This window comes from Hibiscus syriacus, unplaced genomic scaffold (assembly GCF_006381635.1).
Source record: "Hibiscus syriacus cultivar Baekdansim isolate YM2019G1 unplaced genomic scaffold, ASM638163v2 tig00110678_pilon, whole genome shotgun sequence".
Lineage (NCBI taxonomy): Eukaryota > Viridiplantae > Streptophyta > Magnoliopsida > Malvales > Malvaceae > Hibiscus > Hibiscus syriacus.
In genome coordinates this window covers 3,097,676-3,114,707 of record NW_024062822.1, presented here as the reverse complement: position 1 = coordinate 3,114,707, position 17,032 = coordinate 3,097,676, and the positions used below count along the sequence as shown (strand labels likewise).

Genomic DNA, 17,032 nt, shown 5'->3' with positions numbered 1-17,032 from the left:
CGAAAACTTAATAGAAGATGATCAAAATAGAAAGAAAACACACATAATTTCAAAGATAAGTTTCTAAAAAAACAAAATAGTTCGATGATCAAAATAAAAAAGCGATTGATTATAATTGAATGATCAAATAGGTAGTTTAACCTAAAAATATTTTAGCGAACCTCTCAGCTTATAAATTCTTTTGCTTATGCATTCTACTTTGGTCTTTAATTATTTTTGGTTGGAGGTGATAAATGTTTAATTTATCTGTCTAGTTTTCTTGGTACCAAAATATAATACGCTAGAATAATCATTTATAATGAACTCAAGCCCACACTTGAAGTGAATTAAAACAAACTTGATTCTGAATCAAATTTGTCAACCCCAATTTAAGGCTAAATTTTTCTTAAAATTAATTTTGGTGATTAAATTGAAATTTTAGTTAAATTTGTGGACAAAAATGAATTTTTAATTAAATTTGGAACAAATTCAGAAAGTACAAAACTCAAAGACCTATGACATAATTTTGCCATTTTCTAGATAGATTTAGCTTTAAAACCCCAAACCTGAAACTTTCCTCGTTTGGAACCCCAAATCTCTCTCTCTCTCTCTCTCTCTCTCTCTCTCTCTCTCTCTCTCTCTCTCTCTCTCTCTCTCTCTCTCTCTCTCTCTCTCTCTCTCTCTCTCTCTCTCTCTCTCTCTCTCTCCTATTTCCTATTTCCTATTTTAGCAACTTTTATTCAAGAACTTTCAAACATTAATTCGTCATCGTAACTCCATTTACGACATCTCCTGTACCATTGTGATCCCAATGTTGTCTCGAGTCCACTGGTATTCACCTTATCGTAGTTGTTGTCGGCTAGTGAAGGATGAAGGAAAAGAAGATTCCGACGATGCAAAATTGAGCTCTTTGTTCACCTACATGAATCGAGCTTAGTAAGTGACTCGAACCCCTTAAAATAATTTTAGAATTTTTTTGCAAGACGAAACATCGACGCCATACGAGTCCCAATCCCTGCCTTTGTGCGTGGGGCTTCTCCACCACCTAATGAATCTTCTGGAATCAGGTTAACCTGGCCTATTGACCCGCATCCGACCCGATCGCCTGACCCGATCTAAACTCACCTAGCCTAAACCATATGGCCCAATCATACAGCCCAACTAAACTGAACTGATCCAGTCAAACTAATATGAAGAGCCAAGTCGCATCGAGCATAGCCGAGCTGTTAATCAACGTTGACCGGTGTTGACTTTGATTGTTGACCAGTATTGATTTTTTTGAAAAATCTCTCTTGACTTTTTCATCGTCCTAAGTCCGATTTTACGGTTATTTTTGCCAAATTCTGACCCTAAAGATCCGAAATAAGTCCGTTAACCAAAAAATGCTTAGTATTTTTAATATTTCTACATGATTATTTAGGTATTGAATATATAATTGATTTATGAATATATTTTTATGAAGGTACTCGTATTTCCTCGAGGGTCGACTAGATCCGAAGCTTCCCTCCAACATATCCATACAGTCTGTGTACTTTGAGAGCTACTTGTAGGTTTTCATAAATTGTTGAAGTAAAGTTTATTATTTATCATATTAGGATTTTGATGTAGTTGTTACGATTCATATGACCTAGAACCGGGCTTAATCGTGATAGGTAGACCCAGTAGTAGACTACCCTACCAGACTTCTCAGACCAATCCAAGTGTGTTCCTGATGGTGTTACATTAATGTTTTGAATTTCCTATATGAACTGTCTTGGAATTCTGATCATATTAAATATTTTGATTATATGATATCTAATTTACCATATGCATTGGATTTTGATATCTGATTTACCGAATACTTCTGCTATGAGGTGGTTGTCGTTTAATAGTGGGTGTTATTTCTTTTGGAAGTTCTCCATTTTTTTGAGGTTTTGTGCTTTCTTTGTTGGAGCTTTGGTTGATGGCGGAGCGTGGCATGCAGTCGCCGATGTTTTGGTGGTTGCTTTTGGTTTCATTATGGTTTGTGCATAATAAACTAGTCCTGAGTAAGGTGGTATGGACACGTGTAGCTCTTGGCGTTGTGCCAGAGGAATATTTTTGGTATGGGCAGCTATATTGGTGTTTGCGGCTCTGTGTGTTTCGGTAGAGGGGTAGCATGATATGGGAGTTTTAGTGGAACTAGGAGTGATGCATGTGGGGGGGGGCTAGGTTTTTATTATTGCATCTGCATGTTTGCGTTTCTGCCTGAGGAGTGATAATGTTGCAGATTTGGAGACAACTTGTATGGGATAGTGGATTGTGAGGTGGAGCTGCGTTTTTAAGAGAATAAGCTTGATTTTCTATTTTTAATTATGTTTGACATATTATCCAGGTAGGCGATTATTAGAGCAGTGGGCGAGGATTTATTTTGTAAAATATGTATGGTGGTTTGGTACAATCCCAACAGTCCAACTTGGATTTTTGAGATTGGTATTTAGTGTGTATGCTCAATAGAATGAAGAAGATTTGAGGAGACAGAAGTAGAGGCAATTTGATAGTAGGGATGTGGCTGATCGTGGTTTGTTTGCGACTGATTGTGCTGCTGATCAGTCGAAGATTGATCTTTGAAAGCGAGGGCAACGCTTCGCGTGGAAGGTTTGTGTTAGGGCAGAGCTTCTAGAGATCTTTTTCGCTGTTTCACTATGGCCCTCGATGGATTCGAGTGTTTTAGAGTTGTTCGTAGTCTCGCTTCCTTACTGTTTGGTTGACGCTGTTTGGGCTCAGATCAAAGGTTTACAACCTTTGTTAGGCATATCTCTTCTGTTTTATGTCTCGGAGGTTGTATCTTGGTTTTGTTTGTTGTTTTGGATGTGTGTAGTTCTTATTTGTGTTTCATTCAGGGGTAGTGTGTAGCTACATTGTTGATGTTTGTTTCGGGTTGTTCTAGTGGTGTGTTCCCGGCTGTTGTTTCTTGTTGTTCCTGGGTCCTTGTTGGACCTTCTTCCATCCCAAGGTTCACTCTTTTTCTCTAATTAGGATTAGAGAGGTTTTTTAATAAGGTCCTTGGGGTGGTGTACTTTGTGATTTCTAATACAAAGTAACCATTTTTCAAAAAAAAAATTATTGTTTCACTCAAATACATACATATTTATTTTCATTGAGGGTATTACTGGAGGAAATATCTCAGGCTTAATCCATGATTTGTAAGACCTTACTGCAAACTCTTATGCTTTGTGCACAGGGTAAGTCTTTACCATAAGTCCTTACTAGGTGTACAGGTAGGGGTATGGTTCAGGAGAGCTTACCTATTTTAGTGTTAGGATGGGGGTAGTGTTCATGTTTTAAAAGCATGTTTTATAAATTAATTTTTACTGAAATATTACTTTGAATGTTTTTATACTTCGTAAAGAGCACACTGGGCTTTTTAACTCACTATTTATTTTTTAACTTTTCAGATATTACCAGACAGCAGGGTAGCAGACTTGACATCAGGAGGATCAATTGTTCTCCTTTTTGTACCTATTGTATATTTCTATATGTCATTTCTATTATATTCTAGTTACAAAAGTTCTTAATATTGTCTTTATGTATCTATATTATCGGTATTTTATTTCTGGGCATGTTTTATACGATATTCCGATGTTGGTATTCACATATGTTTACAGTATGAACCTCACTATTGGATATTTCCGTATTTTTCCGTTATATATATTATTCATTGAAATAGATTTCAACTACGTCTTGAATATGAAAAGGATTTATGAATACAAAATGTAACCGTCGAGATTCGATCGTAATATCTAAGTTGAATCTAGGGGTTAGAGAATTATTGTCTGTATTTTAATCATAATGTGATACAATCCGGTCAAAATGCGACAGAACTTCCTACTTGCTTGAAACCCAATTCACTTTGCTTGTAAAAGTCGATAACTTTACGACAGAAAATCTAAATCAAATTCAAGAGTTCTTTCGTTTGTTTGTTTTCTTTGTAAATCATTATTTGATGAATACAGATTTGGTGTGGCACCTGCTTATCAATCTGTTAGAATTGAGAGCATTTTCTTGTTAAGCATCTTCTCTGCAATACTTTATTATTTGGGTCAATTTTAGCACATTGGAAATTGCAGTTCATCTACCCAGGTTCTTTCATGATTTCTAACTTTCTAGCAGCACACAGGACAGATAGGAGTAAATTAGTATGACGGATTTTTTTATAATAGATTTGATGATGGAATAGAGTTATTTCTGCACTTTTTTCCTTTTGAAAGAGAACTACTCGATGTCGTTTTCAACCAAAACTTTCTCGGATACAAGCCTTTGGCATATCCAAAATTCGAATTGCTCTGTCCTAATCCAAAGCCTTAGATGATGAACCAAATGAGTGGGTTTATTTTTCTATTATCATTCAGCCTTTATTTTAAAGAAAAGGTCAGCTAACCACCACAGCCAGATAATGTAACATATTTAAATCATACATTACATCCGACCCCAAAACTAATTATGTTTGCGCATATGCATATGCATATGCATACACACACACACACACCAGCATTAGCTTTGATAATTGGCTAAACGGGAATGGATATTGCTTTGAATTACTAATGTTTTGAACCAAAAACTAATATAAAATGCTATCATGCCCTGCTGTGCTCTAATATAAAACTTCATCATTAGGATGATATGTAAGAGTTTAAATTTTGTAAATTGCCAACCTCTTTTCTTTTCTTTTTTTATTCCAATTCACCAAAGTCAATTCGATTATTAAAAACATATCTCAGAATTAGTGGCCATCAAGTGCCTGCTGCTCTAATATAAAACTTCATCATTAGGATGATATGTAAGAGTTTAAATTTTGTAAATTGCCAACCTCTTTTCTTTCCTTTTTTTATTCCAATTCACCAAAGTCAATTCGATTATTAAAAACATATCTCAGAATTAGTGGCCATCAAGTGCCTGCAATTTCTTGGAAACGACTTCGAGGGATTATTCAGTTTAATTGGCTAGGAATGACCCATACTAATTTATGTTCTCAATATGTTGTGTCTTGATCCATATCATATATATTTTTTATAATCATTAGGAATGTCCCACCAAAATCAGGTGTACAATTGTTATTGATGGTAGAGAACTAATTTTCTATTAGGTATATCTATACTTCCATAAATAAAAGTTTATAATTAATTAAAATGGGTATAATTTAATGGGTTAATACCACTTACTAGAATTTGTTTTTAAAGAATGTTAAGAAATTGAGATACACTTTGTATTAATTAATCATTTTCAGAGTAGCTTTAATTTTGCAAATAAAAAGAATTTACGTTTATTATATTTTCTCTCTAATATATTAATAGTGTATAATTCAAGATCCATTAGTTTACTGAATGGTTAAAAATGTTCATATTATTTCACTTACGGGGTTTGAATCTCTACATTTAGCTTAGAAATATAATAATCACTTTTTAATAAAAATAAAAATAATGTATAATTCTACACATTATCAATAAACATACTGATAATAAATCATAAAAATGAAACCGATCAAATTTATTTTTATATTTTAATTATTAAATGTTGGTTTAAAATTTTATAATTTAAGCTAGCAGACATTAACTATGTTAGGAAGGTTGTTTGTAGAGTTTTTTTTTCTTAATTAAGCTAAGGTGATTAAAAAGTAGTATATATTATAAATATTGTCAATCATTTGACAATGAACATTCAATTACACTTGTTATAGCCGTTGGTACTCGAACTCGAGATCTCTATGAATAACAAACACTCCTGATTGTTTGTAGAAATAAATAAATAAATACTAAAAGTGTTATGAAATAATCAAAACTATGCAATAAAAAGAACATGAAGAATAAGAGATATAAGAATACGGGGAGAGAGCTATATTCTGATATCAATATGAGTTGTATACAATGTTTTCTCCGAATTCCATATTTATAAGCATGAGTATTATATATAATATAGAACTCTAAATCTAATGTATATTAAAGTCTTAATTATAAAGTATATCAAAACTCTATGTTATAGATATATAGATGGAGATAAATGTCCACATAAATAAATATTCATAACAGTGTAATAATATTTATCTCTCAATTTTTGTTTTTTATTTTTTTAAATTAAATTAGCTGAAAGAAAAAGTAATAAACATAGAAAGTTGACGTCAATCATTTTTTATTAATATTAATACACTATTATTCAATTTTTCTGTAAAAATAACAAATATTTAAAATTAAAAAATGTCAATATATATAATATATTTAAATTTTTAGAAATTAAAATTTTTTAAAAATATAAGATTATTAATATTTTATTATATTTTTCATCAATTAATTCAATTTGATAAAAAGTTAAAAAATTGAAATATTTTTTAAAGAAATTTGAGAGTTAAAATTATCATTAATACATAATAAAAATTTCGGTAATTGATCAAAATGCTGAACATGTGTGGTCACGAAAATTAGATTATCATGCTTTAATAATTCCTCCATTAGGAGAATAAAAAAGGGGAACATTGGCTTTTCTTGAGCCACAAAAGATTTAAGTCGAAAGGCACGTTACGTAATAAACCACAAAACAATAACATAAAAAGGCACGTGCTCTCTGCCCTCTCAAAATCCAATAAGCAGGTGGCTTATTTAATTAATTTTCTGCTTTTGGGATTAATTTTGTCAATGGATCAATCTCGAGCTTTCCAAGTTAGAGTCCAAATTTGCTTCCATCACTAATGGAGGAAAAATATACATAAAATAATAAGATGCTTATGATAGGTATCATCAATATTTTTTAATTTATGAAATTGATCACTAACGTTATCGATTTATATTAAATTGGTCACTCGGCCGTTAAGAGCCATCACTGGAGTAACGGAATACTGATGTAGCACGTTAGTATGACTTTTTGGGCACTATTTAGCCACGTGAGATCATTTTGACCATTTCTCACCTTCTCTTCTTCTTTTTCTTCAACTCACCATTTCTTTCCTTTCTCGAAGTACATCCTTCTCAAATTCTTAAAGTTTCCTCGTTTTTTTCTTCATCTCCTCTAATTAGAAGTTCAACTGCTCAACTTCCAACATCACAGGTGAATAATTTGCGTTGAATGCAAGTCCATGTCAGACACCGAACTCAAGTGAAAAGTGGTACTACTGTAATGCATTTGCTGAGGATCCTGATGGTTATAAGTTTGAGCTATTTGAAATGTGGCCTACTTTTGAACCCTTTTTCCACGTAATTCTCCCTGTTGGTTGGTGCATAAAATTTTATGAGAAGGTGAGAGTTGTTGCAGAACCTTTGTCAATTATATCTGATGCTACTTACGGTTTTTTACATGAACATGACATCCCTTTTTAAAATAAAAATTGTGAGAGGGGTGGAGGTTGTAACATGTAACACCCTTAACCAGTATACGTACTCGAATATGAGTCAAAGATATCACATAGCTTTACATACATTCTAAGTTGAAAATCCAGTAAAATTTTGAACTTTTGAAATTTATCCAATTTAATCCTTTCAATAAATAATGTGATCACGTAAAATCATATTATAGTATTTACGCATCCAAATCAATATCAGTTTCAGGTAACAACAAACAATTTTATATTGTTTCATGTCATAAGATAAACTGTCTAATTTAAAATATTTCTTTACTCTGTCAAAATTCAATTTTTATCTAAAACGCAAAACTTAAATTGTTATTTATATCCATAATAACATATCTTAAAATTTTCTTATTCGTATACATGTCATTTAAAAAATTTAAAATAGTAGGATGCATTACTGATACCTTTAACTTTTCTTTATTGATTGATGCCCACTCAGCTCCTTACTTCACTTGCTCTTCTTTACATACGCGTGAAAATCATCACACACTAAGTATATACTAAGTAAGACGTTATAAACAACTAAAGTGAATAAATGTCAAACTGCTTAACAACATCTAAACAACATATTCACTTATATAAAACTTAATAATATCATAACAATTTAAAACATTAACTTAAATTCCAATAAAATCACTAAATATCCAAACTGATTTATTCAAATCATTTTTTCTCATTTAGGACCTGAAAGTCATCATCTCATGATTTTATCAAAACCATGATAAACAATATCATACATAATAGTCATATCATAGCCATGATAAACAATATCATACATAATAGTCATATCATATTCTTTTTCATTCATATACAATACAAAACTTTCATATCTCATTTTCATCTTTCACTTTCATATTCACTTTCACATTTCATTCTCATAATCCGTGCTTTCACATTTCAGAACTCATTCTCATATTCAAAACTTTTTTCCGGACTCGTAACTTATTTCAGATTCATAACTTAATTTTAGATTCATACTTATTTTCAAGTTCATAGTCCAATGCATATTTATGAGAATGCAAGGTACGTGAGTCATACGTAATGTGCGCACTAGGCACTTCATGGTGTCAATCATCATCATAAGATGCACTCCAAGTGCAAAACATATTATATGCACCAATGGTGTCATACGTAATGTACATGACTGCACCATAACTTGACTTAACTTGAACTTTACTCAACTTCCTGGCATGTCAATTGTACCTACAACTCTCAATGCATCATACAATGAGTTTTTTCATTAATTATTATATGTTATCGAATATCAAAGATATCAATATGTCGAAATAAATGACTTTTCATATCATAACATAATGGGCAGTTCGTACCCTAAACATTTCATTTTCGCATTTATATATCATAATCATCATCAATTACATAAATGCATCATATTCATCATGAAATAAATAATCTTAACTATCATGACAAATGTAATAAATTTGAATCATTTCAAATATTTATAATAACATATAAGAAAGGAGTAATATGAAAACATAATTTATGACAATTTTCATATGTTGACAGTTTGCACTACCTTTAAAAATATATTATTATGTATTAATATAGACACTTAAAAATTATTCTGTTTATACCAATGGAACTTATAATTGAATACGAATCTGACCATATAATGCACTCTTTCTAGTTCATCTTGTACAATTTATAGTGAATTTTGAAGGTTAACTTACAGAAGTTGTTTTGAGCAGAATCCGCTGCCCTATTTTCTGACCTATTCTCAATTAAAAATTCATATCTTTTTGTATACTTCTTGAAATCAGTATCCATTTGTTCTCAACAAAACTAGACTGATATACAAATCCAACAGCATAAAAATAATCCCTTAATCATTTCTATATAATTTATGGTGATTTTCTAAACTTATAGTTTAGAACAAAAATATGGGCAAATTTCACTAACTTATATTTTCAGCTTATTCACTAATTCTATTAGCATACCAAATGAACATATACGCATGAATCACAAAATTCAATGTTTGCACGATATCATAAATATAAATTAAATATGCACTCACCTGGAGTCCTTAGCTTTTAACTGTTCTTAGAAATTTACATTTCATCCTTAAGCTCTCCTTAGCTTTAACATTGTTTGATCTTGATTTCAAGCACACAATCTAACTGAACATCATTTACAAAACATGTACATTTGAAATCACATGTTAGAATCTCACTAACATAGCCACACAATAGAAAATAAATTCTTAAAAATCTATTGATGCTCATTTGATACTAATTCCATGTCACAATATAAATATTGACTTTAACACTTCAATTTGACCATTCAAGTCCCTTTTTTATCCAAATTCACCCAAACTTCACATAACATTTTTCAACTTTCCATTTTAACTACTAATTATGAATTCTCTTAGAATTCATCTAACTTTTCTATTTATTCTAAATAGTCATATGTCCTTTTACTTCAATTCAAGTATCAAACAACTTAATTAAATTTTCGGCATCTAATTTCCAGAACAATGCCTCAAAAATTTCATTATTACCACTTAAGTCACTAACTTTCTCAATATTTGTCATTTATTACTCAAACTTTGACAACTTCCCAAAATAGTCAAATTTCACATTCTAACACCAAATTCATCACTCAAGCATTAATTTCCAGCATAGTACTTCATGTATTGAATAATTAAACATCAACCCCATAACTTTTAAAATTATCAAATAGGTCCTCAAATTTCTCAAAATTACAAGTTGGTTCTAATAACTTTATAAAGCTTGTAGGATTCTTCTTACTTCACTTCTATCCCTCGTATAATTTTTTAATAATTTTTCTCACTACCAAATCTTAGGTCGAATGTTAAGGGTGTAGGGTTTCATGATTTCAATTTGATTAGAGCATAAAATCAACATCTATTCAACATTTTATAACCTCTACAATCGAACCCCTAACTCAATTTCATCAAATCAAAAAATCCCCTTAATTTAGGGTTTAGGTGAAAATCAATATATCATTTCTAGGTGGTTTTGACCATCAAACAAGCTTGAAAATGATTCTACAACCTCAAAATCCATCATCAATTTATAAAACCCTAATATGAACATAAACCCTAAAATTTGAGAACTTTACATTCAAGCAAGATTAGTATGCAATAATGGTACCAAATGATAGAGCTCTTCGAATATAACAATTTTCTATTTCGCGATTCTATCTAAAATCCAAAGGAAAATTGCTCAAAAATGGAAAAATAAAATTTCTCTCACTTAGGTTATGAGGAGAACGAAATGAAGGTTGAAGAAAGCCTTATTTTAATGAAATTTCATGTTAATTTGTCATTTATTAAGCTTAAATGAATTTAAAATTCATTTAATTAGGAAATGACAATTTTACCATTAATGAAACTTGATAATTACATCCATATCAAGCCACATGTTGGTTATCATCTTCCAAAGTCAAATATGAACAAAATATTATACTCTTGACATCTTTATCCATACAACTTTTCAAGAATTTCAATTTTGTCATTTTCATCCAACGGTCCAAATTGAACATGGAAATAAATTCTCAAATCCAATGGTCCATATTATTTACCATCATTTTAAAATGTATAAATAATATTTCTAAGTTTAATTTAATATCCTTCAAATTTTCTCAAAATTTCTGTTCGACCAGATTTACCGAATTTTACCAGACTTTAACACGTTACAGCTTTTAACATAAATGTTGGATCAAAAATCTAATTCTCACCAAAATGTAATTCTTGGAGTTAAACTATTCATTTATGGGGTTAAAACAACTAAATTTTGAAAAATACACTTTTGGTCCCTAAAATTTTCCAAACTTTATACTTTAGCCACTAAACTTTCAAAATTTATATTTTGGTCACTAACCAAGATTTTGTGGTGTTACATAACACCCCAAATTTTTAACTAGTAGTTTTGAATATACCTGAAAGGTAAGTGGACCCCATAGATTTCATGATTTAAGTTGTTGGGCTTAATTGGGTTGAAATTAAGCCCAATTAGCCATAAAGGTGAGATTTATGAATTTCGTATAGATAAAGAAGGACCTTTAGTGAAATTTTCCCACTTTGTAAAGATGGAGACTTTTTATTTCTTCCATCTCCATCTTCTATTCATTTTTCTTTATTCTCATTTTCTCTTCCTCCCTCATCTCCAAATGTGATAGCTAAAGGTGAACCTTTCACACATTTTTAAAGCTTCATTTCGTTCTAAATCCCTCTAGCAACATTGTTTTATTAAAATCAAAGCCTTGGGTTCTTTCTAGCTAAAGAAAAAGGTGTAGGTTTCATCCAAATCACCAATAAAAGGAGTGGGGCTAAGCAAAGAGCTTCATTTCGGGATCCTAGCATCAAGGTAGTGTATTTTTAATCCTTTGGAGTATTAAGTTTTCATAAATTTAAAGATTTTTCTAAGATTTGGTGGTTTAAGCATTTTAGGGTTTATTTTTGAATTCTTAAACAAATCACATTTTAGGTGTTAATAATGTGTTTTTATGATACCTTAAAACCCTAAATAACTTATTAAAGCTTCAGAACAAGATTAGAAACCAAACTAAGTCATTTAGAATGATTTTAAAGTGATTCCCGAGCCTAAATAAACCATTTTCGGGTTCAAGTATCAATATTAGGATGAACAATATTGATACTGGTTGAATTGGGGTAAAAATTAGGGATTTAAGCTGGGAGTATCAATACTGCTAGGGAGAATATCAATACTGCTAGGGAGAGTATCAATATTGTAGGGGTGACAGTATCAATAACGTGCCTCAATTTTAGAAACAAAATGCATTTTTGGTACTGTACTCATAGGGGTATTGATACTTGACCCTAGAGTATTGATATTACTCACTTGGGATAGTCAAATTTGACTCGTTTAAGGCCCATGATAGCTAAGGACAATCCATAATAGTAAGAATTAGTCCATGGGGGACATAAATGACCAAACATACTTAGAAAACACTCGTAGGAGTGGGTTACACAAAATGTAACCATACTAAGTATAACACATCAAAATATATCCAGACAAGCACGTATACGGATTGTTAAGGACGAGGATCGTTACAGAGAATGTAATGAAAAGAAGTATGATGAATAAGACGGATTCAGTAATAGTGGGAATCGTAAGTTTTAAAAAGCGTCAGTGAACCCATGAGAGGTAATTTGTCCCTTTCAATTCAGGAGGAGTATTGAAGGGAAGTACAATAAGAACGACTAGAGCGTCGCTACCTAGAGTTGAACACGAGTCAGGTATTGGGATAGCAAATAGTACATCCACTGATCAGTAAACTCAGTAATCATCGTTGAATCAAAAAACGTGTAGAAACTCTATTGAGTCAAGTGACCAAAACTCTGTTGAGTAACGAATGACCAAAATAGAGCAGCTTAATAAATAACAATAGTAACAGACTAATAAGCCTTCGCACAATGTTCTAGATGAGAGAACGAGCGAGATAGAAACTAGTGAGAGGATAACCTCACTTTAGTGAGTCCAGATATACTAGGGTATAGCCAGGTTACCTTAGTTGCCCTAGTGGGGTATTGTCAGTGCACGAGGCACTTCAGGGGCTAACTAGGGCACGAGGCCCAAACACTCACGAGGAATGGGTTAGCAGTGTCAGTGTTGTGTGATCTTTGGGCCTTAGATATGCATGTATAGTTGCATCAGTCTGGTACTGGAGTTATCATAAAATCATGGCTTGATGTTATGTGATACCAAGACAATGTTTTAGTTGAGTGGGAATATCTGATGCTATGTGATACCAGGCTTCTCCCTCCATGGACTACCCGATGCTATGTGATACCAGGAGATCATTCAGCAGCTTAGAGGGGACTTTACAGATGCTATGTGATACCATCACTCTCTTTCAATAGATTAGTATTTGATGCTATGTGATAGTAGATACTAGCATAGCAGAGTCGGTATTGCATTCAGATAATACACATTACAATCAAGTTTGCATTCAGATAATGCACAAGAGTATTAGAGTCGTATTTAGATAATGTGTTGTACTTATGGTGAGGCCCTTAGTAGAGGACTAAGGGAAGCGTGGGACTCCTAATTTAATGATAGAAAAATAAAATCCTTAAGTAGGTAGCACTTGATCTAGATCATGCATGTACCTACTGCTTAGCATCATGTCTTCAGCATGTCTATATTTATGAAATTCTTATGCTACTCTAGATTAGCGATTATACTGCTGGGCTTTGTAAGCTCAGCCTTCGGATGTTTCATTTTCATGTAAATAGCTTGGGAAGTTCATGGAGCATCTTCGTAGTAGGACTTATAGCACCTCGACAGAGTATTGTATTATAGCTTTGTGGACATATGAAGTTCATGCATTCAGTTGTTAAACTCATAGTTTGTATTATTTTGATTTTAAATTATGTGTCATGGAGCTCCGATTTATAAATGTTTCTATAAAGGTTATTTATGTTTTAATGATGATACTATTCAGTATATTTAAAAAGAAAATGAATAGGTTTTGAAAATCAGGGGTTGCCTCGGTAGCCCAATGTGGCACTTTAGGCTTAATCGGGTTTAGGGTGTTACAGAGGTGGGGTTAGGTGCTATGTTTTATATCATACTGTAGGTCTTAGTTTCTATCTCCATTTCTTGCAGGCCTATGGTATGAAGCCTCTTCGCACACAAAATAATACAGGGTACAAGGTAAATACTATTTTCTTGATGTAGAACTATAATAATCTAATTGAGGGATTAGCTTACTTAAGAATTTTTTAGTGATTTAGATATATGCACACTAACATGTGCTTATTTTTATTTTTATTACAAAATAGCCATGATGGGCTATGAACCTGAAGATAACAATGGTGTGCTTGGGTTGACGTACAACTATGGAGCCACTGATTATGAGAAGAAAATTGGCTATGCTCAAGTAGACATGTTTCTGTTTTCTTTTCTTTTTAATGTAGAAAAAAAATTTCTGATCTTTTTGTTTGCAAAGGGGAATTGTATGTGTCCTGCTGCATCTTCGAGGATTGCAATTGACACATGATGTTTACAAAACTACAGAGACCGTTAAATTTTTTGACGAAAAAGTTATCCGGGAACTTGGACCTTGGGGTTAATATCAAGATCATGTCATGCTCAGATCCTAATGGTTGGAAGACGATACACTTTTCAAAGCTTTTATTCGTTGATTCTTGTCATATAAGGGCTGAAAATTTACTTTTGTAATTCTTTACCATTCAACTATATCATTAATATCTCAAACAGGAAAAACGAAAAATCATATCATGTATCTTCCTATTCCTGTGCATTGCACCAACACTCAGATTTTTTAGAACTTCCTTTTCTTAATTAATGCATCAAGAAAAAAACAACTTTGACTTAAGTTCGGTGTCGAAGAAGAAGAAGATAAAGGAGAATAAGAAGATAAAGGAGAAGAAGAGCTGAGGGCTAGTAAAAAAAGATCACACGTGGCTAAATATTGTCAAAAAGTCAAACTAACATGCCACATCAGCATTTCGTTACTCCAGTAACGAATGTTAGCAGTCGAGTGACTAATTTGTTATAAATCGATGATGTTAGTGACCAATTTATTACTTTTAAAACTTCAGTGGAAAAAACAAAAACTTAAAACATTAGTACCATATTTCTAATTTTAAAACCTGAAATAATTATGTCAGATCACAAGATGCCCAAGATAAATTTATATGTAATGTATTTGTATATTGATTAATATCATTGTTATAATAGTGTAATATCTGATTTGTGTCTGATCTATATTTTTTAAGGCCCAAACATTTTTATTGAAGTTAATTTTTGAATTATGGAATGTCAGACAATTTGAAACAAAATTTTAAGTGAATTAAGATTTTCAAGGCATGATGTCTTCTTTAGATAGAGTCGGCTTTCAGTTAGCTTTATAACGTATTTTGAAACACTTCAATCGGAAATCGAGAATTCAAGATATGCTTATTTTACCATAGATAGTGCATGCATAAAATTGAAAATGAGTCCAATACTAGAAATTTAATTTATTATAAAAAATTCAATTATTTTATTGATTACTTTTAATTAAATTTAGCTTTATGTTTTCTATTATTTATTCAGGGTATTTTAGGATTTTTTATTATTTTAATATTTATTTTCTTCTAATTCGTGTATCTAGCATTAATGAAAAGAAACTAGGATTTTTTGCTTTTAAGATTCTTGTAATTGAAGTAAGAAAAAATGAGAGAAAATGAGAGTCACTATTAGGCTTGATCAATCAACCTAAAACCGCCAAAAAAAAAGTGAATTGGATTTTAAAAATTTAATACGTTTAGTACATAAATTATCAGTTTTGATCTATTTTAATACCTAAACTATTAGTTTTAATTTTTTTAGTACCTAAACTTTCAATTTTATTCAAAATTTAACGTTAAGTTTTTAACATGTAATAAAATGAAACAAAATCTAAACGTTAGACATGATTTTCAAAAAAATTAAAAACTTAGATACTAAACTAAACTAAAATTAATAGTTTAGATACTAAACTAAAATTAAATTAATAGTTTAGATATTAAATACAAAATTTACCTCGAATATAACTAATCATCACGGACGTGAATTTGGGGGTTAATTATTATTCCCTTTCATCTATTTATTTTATAACTCGAGATAATAATGGAAACTTATTTATTGATTATTTGTGGCGAAGTGGTAGGGGCAGGCCATGCCGCAAAACCAAGTGATAAGACAAAAAATTATAATTAAATTCCAAAAGGTAATGAGCAAAAAAGTCCACTACTCACCTCAATCACTGCCAACAATTCCTTTACCCAATCAAAATTTAACACGTGTAAGTACATACTTTTTCATACCAAAACCTGGCGGTCAAAATTAAAGCTTTTTTTTTTACCGAAATATCATATGACAAGTAATAATTACCTGTTAGGCTCATTTCTTCAAATTTTATCGATCTAATATCTTTTCTGATGATGTGTGAATCTTTATCCGCGTTTTATCTAAGTTGGCACTATATAGGGACAGGCGCGAACCATCATCACACCTTAGCATTTTAAAAATTTATGCTTAAAAAAAATTATAAGGATTAACCTTATAATTTAATACATATTAGTTTCATGAGTTAAAAAATTTAATGGGGTTAGTTTATATAGGCATATTAGAGTGTTTATGTTATGTTTTAGACAATACGGGATAAAATCTAAAATATGTATTTCTTGACTATGTGTTTAGATTATGTTTTCATGAGTTACCTTCAATTTTTATATACATATAAATATAAAAAGAAGTTGATAAATTATTATTTTTTCAATTTTTAAGTTACCTTAAATAAACCCAAAAAATAAAAAGTGAAAAAATAATTGAAATTGAAGCTTCCAATACAGGAAATTAAAGGGAAGCTTACTCTGAACGTTGATTTTTTTAGTTCATTGTTGTTAAGTTTGTTTCATGTTGTACTTTGTGTTCTTTTTTTACCTTTTAAAGCTTCTTTAGTAAGTTCAGAGATTGTGGGAAAGTTAGAGACAAAGGAAAACGCAGTTTCTTTTTCTGGTAAAAAGCTTTGTTTTCCCACTTCATAAATTCAAGCTTCCAATACTGAAAATTAAAGGGAAATTCTTCTTTCTTCTTTCTTATTTTCCTTTTGGGACTGACTTGTGGCACAAATTTTATTGTTTTTTTTAATGTTGAAATAGTAGAAAAATTGGTTAGGTGGTTCATATTTTTAGGACCATAGGATGCC

General features: G+C 31.2%; 1 pseudogene; it reads left to right on the top strand.

Annotated features, from left to right (window-relative positions):
• The first annotated feature begins 1,827 nt into the window (after positions 1-1,827).
• On the top strand, positions 1,828-14,517 carry LOC120138227 (annotated as a pseudogene).
• Positions 14,518-17,032: the final 2,515 nt, after the last annotated feature.